General features: G+C 44.0%; 1 pseudogene; it reads right to left on the minus strand.

Moving 5' to 3' along the window:
• Positions 1-1,793: 1,793 nt before the first annotated feature.
• LOC136479791 (uncharacterized) lies at positions 1,794-12,076 on the minus strand (annotated as a pseudogene).
• Between the last annotated feature and the right edge of the window lie 2,112 nt (positions 12,077-14,188).

The following is a 14,188-nucleotide window of genomic DNA, read 5'->3' on the forward strand; positions in this document are numbered from 1 at the left end:
GGAGTAGAGTAGATCTCGGTGAGTTCTTCAGCAAGTATGGCTGCATCGATCCGGTCGACCTCCACTGCTTGTCTATAAGTACCATCATGGCTTATACTTCTGTTCGTACGGCTGCATTGATCCGGTCGACCTCCACTGCGACTCTCGTATAAGCTAGTTATCGACTCTTGTCTAGTTCAAGTACGGCTGCATCGATCCGGTCGACCTCCACTACTCGAACTAGATTAAGGTCAAGTTATCAGCTCTATCTAAGGGTGGCGTTCCTTCGGATAGATTCATTAAGTTACCGATATTGCTTATTGCTTCCATTGTTTATTTAATTACAGCAATATCACTTCGCCCGATTGGGATTGATCTAGATCGGCCTTATATCTTGTTTAACCCATCGTTTGTTAATCTAAACTGATCTAATCTGCACTTTAAATGATGAGTTATGTTTTATCGGCTGTTTTATATCAATCTTGATCGTGCATAGCGTGCGGTTAAGGCATGTCTGATCTTGAGTAGATCTATTGGCTAGCGAAAACTGTTCCATGGCCCGTTATCACGGCCTATGTGGTTCTGCCTCACTCCCCACTGTTAGCACCGTGGAGTGGGGATCGTTATTTGGTAGATATGTTCCTGAGAGGGCGTGACCTTAACTGTGCGCTATGCCTGAATCGGCTGTTTTAGCCGATATCGAGCGCTTTCACGAACAGTTCACATCACGAGATCGTTGAAGTAGGGATAGGTTGAAAAATGTGTTAGCCCCATGATCTTATTATTGTATTATGGTTTGCATGATTCTGCCTCATGCCCCACTGATATTAGTGATAAGTTAGGGTCATCGAGTCTATTGTTGGTACACAGTGGCGGCCACAGCACAAACACGGTTGGTGTGGTCTCGGAAGACTACAAGCCCCGCCGAGTACAACAATGGTGCATGCAAGCACCGAGTGGCAAGAGGTGTGCCAACCTCAATAAACACTAGGCCTAAACCTAGAGCGAGCGCATATGAGCGTGGTCTAACTAACATAAGCACTTCGCAAAGCACCTACGCTAAGCACCAAGTGATCTATTAATCCCTATGCATATGGAGAGCTCCAATGTGGTGTATGAATACCTTAGCACCTTCCCTCAGCTCTTCCACCCCTCAAATGGCCGATTGGAGCAAGTATTTATAGCCCCCATGCCAAACCTAGCCGTTGGAAACTGCAACAGCTTTTTGCGCAGTCACCGGACATGTCCAGCGTGGCACACCAGACATGTTCGGTGCCCTTTCCAAAACTAGCCATTAGGCTTCTGACAGCCGACCATTCACTAGTACAGAAACGGGCTTTACTCCCGGTTGGGAAACCCCTTCAGTCCCGGTTTCCCAACCGGGAGCACGAATCCAGGACTAAAGGGCCCATCCTTTAGTCCCGGTTGGTAAGACCAACCGTGACTAAAGAGGCCTCCTGGCCTGGCCACGTGGGGCGACGCTTTAGTCCCGGTTGGTATTACCAACCGGGACTAAAGGTTTCCTTTTTTTCTTTTTGTTTCTATTTTCAATTGATGATTCGTTTTGGTTTTCGAATAGGTTTTCGAATACGCATTCTACGCTGCTAGTAATATACGTATTCTACACATTTATAATGTTCGAACATTTTGTACAAACTAAAGTATGAAACTAACGTATATATTACATGCATATACATATATTGTACGCTATTTTATGTACATATAATATTTATATATATATATATTACAAATAAAGCTTGCATTGTATATTCTATCATATCCTTGGGATAACAAATTCACTCCATCTGGTTTGGCTTCCATGTTTCCTTGACATCATTGTAGAACTCGCCGACGGGGTTGAGGACCTGGTCGTTAAGAAATCCTGCTATGGTCTCTTGAATTGCTTTCAGTTGGTCACGTCGTATGACTTTTTCCTTCAACCATAGAGTCTTCAATAAAAGTTAAAGGAAAAGTATTAATATATATATATGTGTTGGTCACGTGATTACTTATATATATGAGCAACAAAAGAAATTGTGAATATATGAATATATTTATATAACGTACTTTGAGGATCTCTTCAGGAGTTCTTTTTGCGTACGCCATGATGAACTCGCAAACATAGTATCCGCAGTAGTTGTTCCCCTGTTCTTGCCTTAGAACCCACTTTTACGAGAAAAAAGATCCGGTGAATTGAAAGCATGCATGGTGTTAATTGAATTATATATATATGTAGCTAGTACTTACTTTGTGTGCGATTACATCCAGTGGCGCTTTGCAATGTTTCATGTGGTGTTCCTCAATGAAACTTTTCCAAACACTGCGCCCAATAAAATAAAAAATTAATTTGGCCTTTAATAATTGTTGCAGTTAAGAGATCGGGGTATATATAGTTGCTAGAGAGATCAAATTACCCTTGGATAATATCTATCATGTCTTGGTACTCTGTTTGCTCTTTTCTTAACGAGTCTAAAATGCTCAAGCGACTATTGGCCATATCGATGACCATCAATATCCAGTGATTGCTGCATATGTTTTTATACACAAATATGATCGACATTAACTAGAGTCAACACATATATATATATATATATATATATATATATATATATATATATATATGGGAGATAGCTTAGCTAGTAAGCAAATAATTGAACAAATGTCCATATGATCGACATTAATTATTTAACACTCACTTGAAGTTGTAGGGGAAGAGTATGTTCTTGTTTTGTTGGTTCACTAAGAACCTCATGAGATTTTTCTCGAGTTCAGCTTTCCATTGAGGCGGGGGTTAGGGTGTTTGAATACGACATTTGGATCAATGAAACCAACATCATTATCCTTTCTCTTTCTGAGTTCTGTCATCTCATATCTGCATATATAAAAATATAGTGTGAGAATATATAATTTATATATATACATGTAGCTTTATATATATACACTTTAATAGTAGAAAATAATCACACTTACAGACAATAGCAGCTAATGAGACTTTTGTCGAGAGAGTCCAGGTGGCATAGTTGGTGTAATTCTTCAAACTTGACATATATAACGTCATCGCCACGGAAGTAATGTTGGTTTCTAACTCTGACAGGAACAAAGGCCTCTCCCCATTCACACGCTGCCATGTACCACTTGTTTAGCAGGTACATTTGCGTACCCAGATCACCTAAGGCCTCAGGGTTGCATAGACTCTTTCTATGTTCAAATTTCTTCCAAAGATCCACTTTCGGAGCAGATGGTCCTTCAGCGAGCACTTGGGCAAGGTCCAAACCAGTTTCCTCGTAAAACTCAGCCAGCTCCTCAAAATCGACGTCTAAGTCTAAGTTCGAACCATATTCATTACGAACGACAAGAGGGGGGACTGATTGTTGCGATTGTTGTCCAAGTTGTGCAACACATTTCCCTGGTCTAGTCTTTTTCTGCGCCGCCTCAAATGACTTGGTGAGAGAGCGGTCGTAGTCTGATTTTGGCAGGGTCTTTTGAGATTCCCGCTTTTTCTGGTCCACCTTCTTTCTTAGAAGATCTAGAGGTAGGTAGAAGTACGGTTTCTCTGGGTTCTCCCTTGCTTTTCGTTGCTTTTTCAGTTTTTTGAAGAAACTGTCCGCATCTTTTTGTACTGCAGCATTTAATTCCTTTTCACTTTTCTCGTAAGACAGTTTTTGGGGAATAATTGGATTAGATGTGGCTTTCTTCTTTGCCGGCTGGTGGGCCAACGGCTTCGTTTGCGGGGCGGACCTCTTAGGAGCTGGCTTCTTCTTAGTCATCAAGGGAGGCGGGGAAGCCGTTGGAGACCTCTTTGGAGGCGTTGGAGACCTCCTTGGAGACGTTGGAGACCCCCTTGGAGGTGGCGGCGGTGGCGGCGTTGCCACCTGATTTCCCGGAGCACTATGATGATCTGGAGATTGGATAATTGGACTTAGGATGGCGGAGACCCTGCAGAGTGAGTACAAAAAAGAATAATTAGGTATAAGAAATTGTTATTTTTAATCATGCATGTCAATAGAAAATTAGTGAAATTTTTTTTGTTCACTTATGTCCGCACCTATTGTCTAGCAATTGAGGAAGCGGCGGTGGACTAGAGACCCTAGGAATAATGATGTAGCGCTTGCACCATAGTATGAATGTCTTCTCTGCTTCTCCTAGAGTCTTCTCCCCATCACCTCCTAGAATGTCAAGAGCCAGATCACTAAAACCTTTGTTAACTCTATCCACTGAGACGCTAACATATCCAGGTGGTATTATTGCCCCATGGATTCTTGGTGTCTTGGTAGGACCTGGAGGAGAAAAAACACCGAGAGCCACCATGATTGTGGCATTCTCTTTTGGAATATGTAGCTCACATGATGTAAACGGTGCAGTGATGTCATCCACAGGGAAACGTAGCATTGCGTCATCTTGATTTGGCAACTCCGTGGAAGCGTAGCTACTTTTCAACTGATCTGGGGGGCTAATATTAATGTTGATTCCTGCATCTGATGCCTGCCTTTGGGCACTCATTGCTATTTGCACTTGCTTTATGATTTCGTCTTGTATTCTAGCTTGCATGTTTTTTTCGCGCTCTTGTGCTTGAAGCAATGCCTCCCGTGACTCACGAACATATTCCTCCAACCTCCTGATCCACGCTGCTTCCTCATCCTTCCTTCTCTGCCGGCTTCTGTAGGTATCTCTGTCGTTAGGGAAACCATGCTCCCAAGGAATGTTCCGTACTAAACCTCTTGTTCGGCCACTGTGTTCAGCAGTCCCGATGGCATACGTCAGTTCATCCTTCTCTCTATTAGGCCTGAACGCACCAATAGCTTTAGCTTGTACAGCATAAGATAATCTTTGTGTTGCTCTTTCGAGTTTTGGGCCATGAACCAGCTTCCCGTTCTCTAGGTCCAGTCTTCCCCCATGAGCGAAAAACCAATTCTTCGCGCGTTTGGGCCAATTGAGTGATTCTGGTGTGATACCCTTGGCAAGAATGTCCGCTTCCATTTTTTCCCACTTGGGAATGGCAGTCGCGTAGCCACCAGATCCCATGCCATGGTGGTATACCTTCTGTCGGGCATTCTCTTGGTTCCTTCTGACCCGTTCCTCACCCTCTTCTGATGTCTTGTACTGTACAAAATCATTCCAGTAGGGCCTCAACTTCGCGAGCGGGCCACTAGTATTGAAATTGGGCGTTAGGTTCTTCTTGATGTATTTCGTGTATAGGGATTTCTTCCAAGTCTGGAATTGTGTGGCCATCTTCTTCATAGCCCACTTTCGAACTAGCTCCTTCAATTCACGATCGTTGATATCATCATAATCATCCGCTTGCAACGTGAAATGTTGAAGGATATCATCCCAAATTAAATTCTTATCAAGATCAGAGACAAAACTAACATGAGGCTCGTTGATCTTTTGCTTCCATTCACGAGCACTGATCGGAACTCTGTCCCTTACAAGGTACCCACAGTGTTGCACGAATTTCCTTGCATATGGACCAAGTGGTTCGCCTGTCTCGATATTGAATTCCAATATTATGTAGCGCCCCTCCAATGGCTTTTTCGGGCCTCGAATATTTTTGCTTTTCACTGTTGTGGTCGTCGATCCAGAGGGTTACGTATAAAAAAAGAATAAATAAATATCATGTGTACACATAATAGATGATAGATATTCAAATATATATATACAATATTTAAATATATATATATATACCTCGCCAGTATTTTCTTGCACAATATTTTCTTGGTTTTCTTCAAGAGCCAGGTATTGACTCCCGTCATCTACATCCTGCTAGTCACCATCGGCAAATTGAGTGCCGGTGTTGATAATATTCATCATTTCTTCATCCATGTTGTCTCTCGGGGCAGCCATCTAGCTTTTACTCCACTAGATATATCTATAAAAAATAAAACATGTCTCAATAAATAACCATCCATATTAGTTGACCTTGCTTACGTGATCATCTCGGCGAGCATTTCTCCACCGGACGACACCGTACTTGGCCAAGGAAGAGCTCCGATTCTGCGAGGAAGGGAACACTGTCTTCCACGACCGTTGCCGCTCTCCCTCGTAGAATCAAAGCTCCTCCTTGACGTCCGTTACCGCTCGGCAGAGAACATGCTCGCCGAGATGAACACGGTCCGCAAATTCAACTAGTACGGATTTTCTACAATTTTCAAACTATTTTCTAAGTTTTTCATTTCATGGAAAAATTAATTCTAAAAAATAAAAGGCATGATTTCTAAGTATTTCATTTCATGAAAAAATAATTCTAAGTGACCTGCTCGATATCGGCGAGATCGCGGGCGTTTAGGTTGCCGAGGATAGTAACATTTGCAGATGACATTTGTAGGTCAAAAGTTATCAAATATCCATCAAATTATAGCTCAAAAACATGTTTCAGTAAATAACCATCCGTACTAGTTGACCTTGTTGACGTGATCATCTCGGCGAGCATTTCTCCACCGGACGGCACCGTACTTGCCCAAGGAAGAGCTCCGATTCTACGAGGAAGGGAACACGGTCTTCCACGCCCGTTGCCGCTATCCCTCGTAGAATCAAAGCTCCTCCTTGACGTCCATTACCGCTCGGCAGAGAACATGCTCACTGAGATGAACACGGTCCGCAAATTCAACTAATACGGATTTTCTACAATTTTCTAACTATTTTCTAAGTTTTTCATTTCAAGGAAAAATTAATTATAAAAAATAAAAGGCATGATTTCTAAGTATTTCATTTCATGGAAAAAATAATTCTAAGTGCCCTGCTCGATATCGGCGAGCTCGCAGGCGTTTAGGTTGCCGAGGATAGTAACATTTGTGACATTTGTAGGTCTAAAGTTATCAAATATCCATCAAATTATAGCTCAAAAACATGTTTCAATAAATAACCATCCGTACTAGTTGACCTTGCTTACGTGATCATCTCGGCGAGCATATCTCCACTGGACGGCACCGTACGTGGCCAAGGAAGAGCTCCGATTCTACGAGGAAGGGAACACTGTCTTCCACGACCGTTGTCGCTCTCCCTCGTAGAATCAAAGCTCCTCCTTAACGTCCGTTACCGCTCGGCAGAGAACATGCTCGCCGAGCTGATCACGGTCCGCAAGTTCAACTAGTACGGATTTTCTATAATTTTCTAAGTTTTTCATTTCATAAAAAGTTAAAATAAAATGTTTAGTCGCGGAGTCGAAACGACCATATTTTGACCTAGCAACGCATTGTCAATTGTCATTGTGTTGCATTGCACCCTGGACCGCAGCAACGAAATGAAAACTGTCAGGCCGGCTATTCGGGCTCCGATTCTACGAACGAAGTGCAAAGACAGCAACGCAACCGCAAAACCATGACCGGCAGAGCTGAACGACGATGACTGACGCCTGCCTGGCGCTACCGATGGAAACGAGCCGCACCGCTAGGCACCGCAGCTGTGTGGAGTCGATCGGCAGCACGAGTTCTCCGCCGTCCCGCACGTCGCGTGGAGGCTCGTGTGAGTCGATCGGCAGCTCAAACATACAATGCTCGGCTGGTGAGGCTCGGCAGCGCATACAAGATAGGCAGCATGAGTCGATCGGCAGCGCGCTCGGAGAAGGCTCAAACACGCAACAGACAGGCACATACAAGACAGGCACATACAAGAGATCGAAACTAATTACAAGGCTTGGCAGGTGAGGCAGCGCGCTCAGAGAAGGCTCGGCGAGCTCCGGTGTGGCAGTGCGGGGAAGACTCGGTCGCCCTCCGGTGAGGCAGCGCACGCGGGGAAGGCTCGGGCGAGCTCCGGTGAGGCAGCACGGTGAAGGCTCGGTGCGCTCCGGTGAGCACGAGCGAGGTTGGGGTCAGGGATGAGGACGGCGCGCGCTCCAGCGAGGACGAGCGAGGCGCGCTGGCTGGCCGGAGAAGAAGCGCGCTGGCCAGCCGGAGAAGAGGTGCGCTGACGAGGCGAGGGTAGGGTGGTCGCCTCGGAGCGGCGGCACTGCTGGATCGATCTGGTGGAGAAGATGAGACGACGACGTGGCGGAGACAGGGAGGAAGAGAACTAGGGCGTGGGTTATAAAGGGATACCTTTAGTCCCGGTTGGATCTACCAACCGGGACTAAAGAATCTTTAGTCCCGGGCTATTATTACAACCGGGACTAAAGGTCCGAGCTTTAGTCCCGGGTGTACCCACAACCCGGGAGTAAAGGGCATTTGGGCGGGCTGCGAAAACTGCAGCTCTACCTTTAGTCCTGGGTGGTTGATCCACCCGGGAGTAAAGGGGGATCTGTCCCAGCTAGTGTATACACCCGGGACTAAAGCACAACCTTTAGTCCCGGGTGGTTGATCCACCCGGGAGTAAAGTAAGTTTTTTCCTTTTTTATATATTTCTTTTATATAAATATGCAGAGAGTTATTAATTACCTAATAAATAAAATATTATCCAAAAAAATTATAAAAAAAATTCTTTGACTTGGTTTTGCATTATTATACGCAACAAAAATTTGTAAACTAAACTCTTTTGTTTTACTGTATAAATATTTGACATAGTGTAAATAATAATTACAATTTACACCATGCAAAAATATACTACTTAATTAAAATCATTAAAACTATTGTTTTTCGACAGGAAATTAGTTTTCACATCTTATTAACGTTCATCATTTGGTTTTTCATCACACATTCTCCACGGGAAATCCACCGTCTAGCAAAAAATTCATTTGAACCGTAGAAAATATGAAAACACGACAATAAAATCTGAAGTCACAATTATTACATAATAGGTCTAATACATCACTATATATATCAAGCGGGCACAGTAGTGAACTTTTTCTTAACATATAACCCTTGGTTATGATCGCGCCGTAACCATGGAGTGTCCTCATCATTTAACTGGATGCTTGGGTCTTTAGTCACTGTGAAGGGTGGAATTCGGTCATCCTTTTCATAATCTTCTGATATGTCTGACTTGTCTTCAATTCCGACGATGTTTCTTCTCCCTGAAAGAACTATGTGGCGCTTTGGCTCATTGATTGGGTCGTTGTTGTTTTTCCCTCTCTTCGGTTTTGTAGCCATGTCCTTGACATAGAACACCTGATTCACATCCTTGGCAAGGACGAATGGTTCGTCTTTGTACCCAATATTGTGGAGGTCCACGGTTGTCATTCCATACTGGTTGTCGACTGCTACCCCGCCTCCAGTCGCCTTTACCCATTGGCACTTGAACAAAGGTACCTTAAAAGTAGGTGCATAGTTTAGTTCCCATATCTCCTCTATGCGGCCATAATATGTTTGCTTATTTCCATTAGGGTCGGTGGCATCTATGCGGACACCACTGTTTTGGTTGGTGCTCCTTTTATCTTGGGCTACTGTGTAAAATGTATTCCCATTTATCTCGTACCCTTTGTATGTGAGGATATGCCACGATGGCTGCCTAGCCAACAAATAAAGTTGCTCATCAATACTCTCATCACCCTGACATTCTTTTCGCAACCAGTCGCTGAAAGTTTCCATGTGCTGTCGCGTAATCCAAGCTTCAGACTTCCCTTGAAACTCTGATCGGAGCAACTCTTTATGTGTCTCGATATACGGATCCACCAAAGAGGAGTTTTGTAGAACTGCGTAGTGTGCTTTATTAAAATAATTGTCCTGCATACCAATATATGGTTTCTTTCCTAGTGTCCCCTTTCCACTTAGTCTCCCCTCGTGTCGCGATTTAGGAACACCAATCAGGTTAAGGTCAGGAATAAAGTCAACACAAAACTCAATGACCTCCTCTGTTCCATAGCCCTTGGCGATGCTTCCTTCTGGTCGAGCACGGTTGTGAACATATTTCTTTAGGACTCCCATGAACCTCTCAAAGGGAAATATGTTGTGCAGGAACACAGGACCGAGAATGCTAATCTCCTTGACCAGGTGAACTAGGAGGTGTGTCATGATATTAAAGAAGGAAGGAGGGAACACCAACTCAAAGCTGACAAGACATTGAACCACATCATTCTGTAGTTTAGCTAGATCTATTGGATCGATTGCCTTCTGAGAAATTGCATTTAGGAATGCACATAGCTTCACGGTGGCTAGACGTACATTTGGAGGTAGAATTCCTCTTAATGCAACGGGAAGCAATTGTGTCATGAGCACGTGGCAGTCATGGGACTTTAAGTTTAGGAATTTCTTCTCTGGCACATTTATTATACCCTTTATATTCGAGGAGAATCTAGATGGTACCTTGATGCTTGCTAGGCATTCAAACATGCTTTCCTTCTCTTCTTTGCTAAGAGTGTAGCTGGCAGGACTTAAGTAATGGCGTCCATCATCTGTCTTCTCTGGATGCAGGTTGTCTCGTTCTTTCAAACACCGCAGGTCCTGTCGTGCTTCAAGTGTGTCCTTAGGCTTCCCATACACACCCATGAAGCCTAACAGGTTCACACAAAGATTCTTCGTCAGGTGCATCACGTCGATTGCGCTGCGGACCTCTAGGACTTGCCAATAGGGTAGCTCCCAAAATATGGACTTCTTCGTCCACATGGTTGCGTGACCGTCGGCGTCGTTCAGAATAGGTTCACTACCATGTGCCTTTCCAAATACTACTTTCACATCCTTGACCATATTGAGTACATCCTCACCAGTTCGGTTGCCCGGCTTGGTCTGGTGGTCTGCCTTACCTTTAAAATGCTTGCCTTTCTTTCTTAGGGGGTGATTCATAGGAAGAAATCGACGATGGCCAAGGTACATGACCTTTCGACATTTTTTCAAGAATATACCTTTAATGTCATGGAAACAGTGCGTGCACGCATTATATCCCTTGTTTGATTGTCCTGAAAGATTACTTAGAGCAGGCCAATCATTGATTGTTACAAACAACAATGCTCGCAGGTCAAAGTGCTCCTGTTTGTGCTCATCCCACACACGTACACCTGGTATGTTCCACAAAAGTAGAAGTTCTTCAACTAGTGGCCTCAGGTACACATCGATGTCATTGCCAGGTTGCCTTGGGCCTTGGATGAGCACTGCATCATAATAAACTTATGCTTTATGCATAACCAGGGAGGAAGGTTGTAGATACATAGAGTAACAGGCCAAGTGCTATGACTACTGCTCTGCTCCCCGAAAGGATTTATACCATCCGTACTTAAAGCAAACCTTAAGTTTCTTGCGTTATTTGCAAACTCTGGGAATTCTCTATCGATTGCTCTCCATTGGGACCCATCAGCAGGGTGTCTCAACATATTGTCTACCTTACGGTCTTCTTTGTGCCATCGCAACAACTTTGCATGGTCTTTGTTTCTGAACAGACGTTTCAAGCGTGATATTATAGGAGCATACCACATAATCTTGGCAGGGATTTTCTTCGTGGGACGTTCGCCCTCAACATCACTAGGGTCATCTCGCATGATCTTATACCGCGATGCTTGACATACCGGGCATGCATCTAACTTCTCGTACTCCTCGCCACGGTAGAGGATGCAGTCATTAGGACATGCATGTATCTTCTGGATTTCTAATCCCAAAGGGCAGACTACCTGTTTTGCTTCGTACGTAGTGGCGGGCAATTCGTTATCCTTCGGAAGCATCTTCTTTTGGATTTTCAGTAACTCCCCAAATCCCTTGTCAGATACACCATTCTTTACCTTCCATTGCAGCAATTCCAGTGTGGTACCCAACTTTTTCTACCCCGCATCACAAGTTGGGTATAGCAATTTCTTGTGATCCTCTAGCATGCGCTCGAACTTGATCTTCTCCTTTTCACTTTCGCATTCTCTTTGTGCATCACGAATGGCCTGACCAAGATCATCAGCGGGCTCATCTTCTGCCCCTACCTCTTCTTTAGCTTCCCCCATTGTAGTATCATTGAAGGCCCCATATTCAGCAATAATGTTATCATCGTCCCATTGTTCTTCTTCACCTTCTTCCATTATAACCCCGGTTTCTCCATGCTTCGTCCAACAAATATAGTTTGGCATGAAACCCGACTTCAACAAGTGTGAATGAAGACTCCTTGAGCTAGCATATTCCTTCAAATTCTTACATATGACACATGGGCAGCACATGAAACCATCGCGTTTGTTTGCCTCGGCCACACGTAAGAAAGAATGCACGCCCTCAATGAACTCTTGGGAGCGGCGATCAGCATTGTACATCCAATACCGTCTCATCTGCATTACATGACATACATACCATATTAAAACCTAGAACATAATTAGTTAATTATACGACATGCATGCCACCACACAAGGTATTAATTTATGAAAGTCTCGCTACAATGTAGACAATCCCAACTATCACTAAAAAAACTAAAGCTAAAATGCACTTCAGCAGCATAAGGATTTCGCGACCAATCCCAACTAAAACAGACAGATCATGCGTTTGTTCAACATCTATGGGCTTCTTCCGCAGGATCACTGCCTCATCAGCCGCCGTAACCGCCTGTGCAAGAGAGTTTTGCACGTGTTCAACATACTCTTCCTCCCAGTACCAGCCTGAACATCCAGTGCCATCCCACTGAAATTAAAACAAAAAATTAGAACTTTAATCACAATCATCATGAAAATAAGTATAAATTAACCATAATCATCAAATGCGACAAAATAACTCACATTGCGATCCGGACACTTGTAGAAGATACGGCCCTTGTTGGGACACTCCTTCCTCACCCGGTACTCCATCACAATCTTCTCCTCACACTTGCCGCATGCAATGAGAGGGAGGTCCGGCCTCAGTCGCTTTGTAACCCGATGAGAGGCCGAGGACCCGGAAGCAGTTGCCATCTACTCTCTATACTCATTTTTAATATAATATAAATTTCTCATTTTATAAACAAATAAAATTAAAAAAAACTCTAAAATTCTCTATATCTCTAAAGCATGAAGTGGGCTATGCATGCTAGAAATGAAAGCTCAATACTAGTTTTGAATAACTACTTTAACCTTCCTTCATCCAAATATGCAAACTTTAAAGTGATTTTGAGCTTAAATGGCTTACAAATAAAAAAATCTACCATAAAAAAAACTACATATATCTAGTCCACAAAATGAAATAAGCTACTGATGAAACATGAGAGTATAAAGCTGGTAACCTTTAGAACCGAAGAATCGATGGAGGAATGGAAGAAATCTTGTGATCACCGAAGAAGAGAGGCCGGCGATGAAGCAAGAACACTGAGCTCGAAGTGGCTCGGGCTCGGGGAGGAACAAGGGGTATATAGGAGGGGAACTGTAGTCCCGGTTGTATACAGAAACCGGGACTAAATATCCCTTTCTAGTCCCGGACGGAGCCTCCAGCCGGGAGTAGACTTTTACTCCCGGTTGGAGGTACAAACCGGGAGTAAAAGTGAACCTTTAGTCCCGGTTGGTAGCTCCAACCGGGACTAAAGGTCCCCTGCAGCAAAAGCCTGCCGCAGTAGCCGTTGGGCAGGAACCTTTAGTCCCGTTTGGAGATACAAACCGGGACTAAAGGTCTGTATACTCTCGGGCGCGAAAAATACCGGGACTAAAGCCAAATTTCGAGGTGGGATCAAAGGTCATTTCTCTACTAGTGATTGGAGCACAGTGTATGACCGGTGCACCGGGCCGGTCCGATGCCAGGTGTCTAGTGCGACACCGGTGATGACTGGTGCCCTGTGGACTGCTCCAACCCGATTGCAACCTCTCTGGACGCCGTGTCCGGTGCACCATAACTGGTGCACACCGGTCACACCGATGCCCTCTGGTTGCTAAAGCCCGTGCTGCATGCTCTCTGGATGACCCGTCCGGTGGGGTGTCTGGTGCAACACCGGACATGTCTGGTGCTGCTGATGCAGCAGCCCGTTGCTCCATTCTTCGCGTATCTTCGTTTTCATTTCTTCAGGCTTCTTCCTTCTTGCGTCTTGGATTCTTCTTTTCTCTTCAAAGTTGTCAACACATCTTCTAAGGTTCTCTTTTTGATGTTGAACAAACTCTTCTCGCTCCAAATAAATCCAAGTCCGCCATGAAACCTATTGGGCTACAAAATAAACACTTGCAAACATATTAGTCCATCTTGGTCATGTTGATTATCAAACACCAAAATCCAAACTAAATGGGCCAAGGGTCCGTTTTCCTTACAATCTCCCCCTTTTTGGTGCTTGATGACAACACGACCAAAGCAAGCAAATAATAATGAATACTAAATGAAAAACCTATCTACTTGCTAGGATGCAATGCAAAGGAAAGTTTATATGATGCCAAAAGATACCAAATGAAAGGAACTTTTACATCTTGGCACTTTGGAAAGTTGACATACATCAAGAG

Source organism: Miscanthus floridulus, chromosome 9 (genome assembly GCF_019320115.1).
Source record: "Miscanthus floridulus cultivar M001 chromosome 9, ASM1932011v1, whole genome shotgun sequence".
Classification (NCBI taxonomy): domain Eukaryota; kingdom Viridiplantae; phylum Streptophyta; class Magnoliopsida; order Poales; family Poaceae; genus Miscanthus; species Miscanthus floridulus.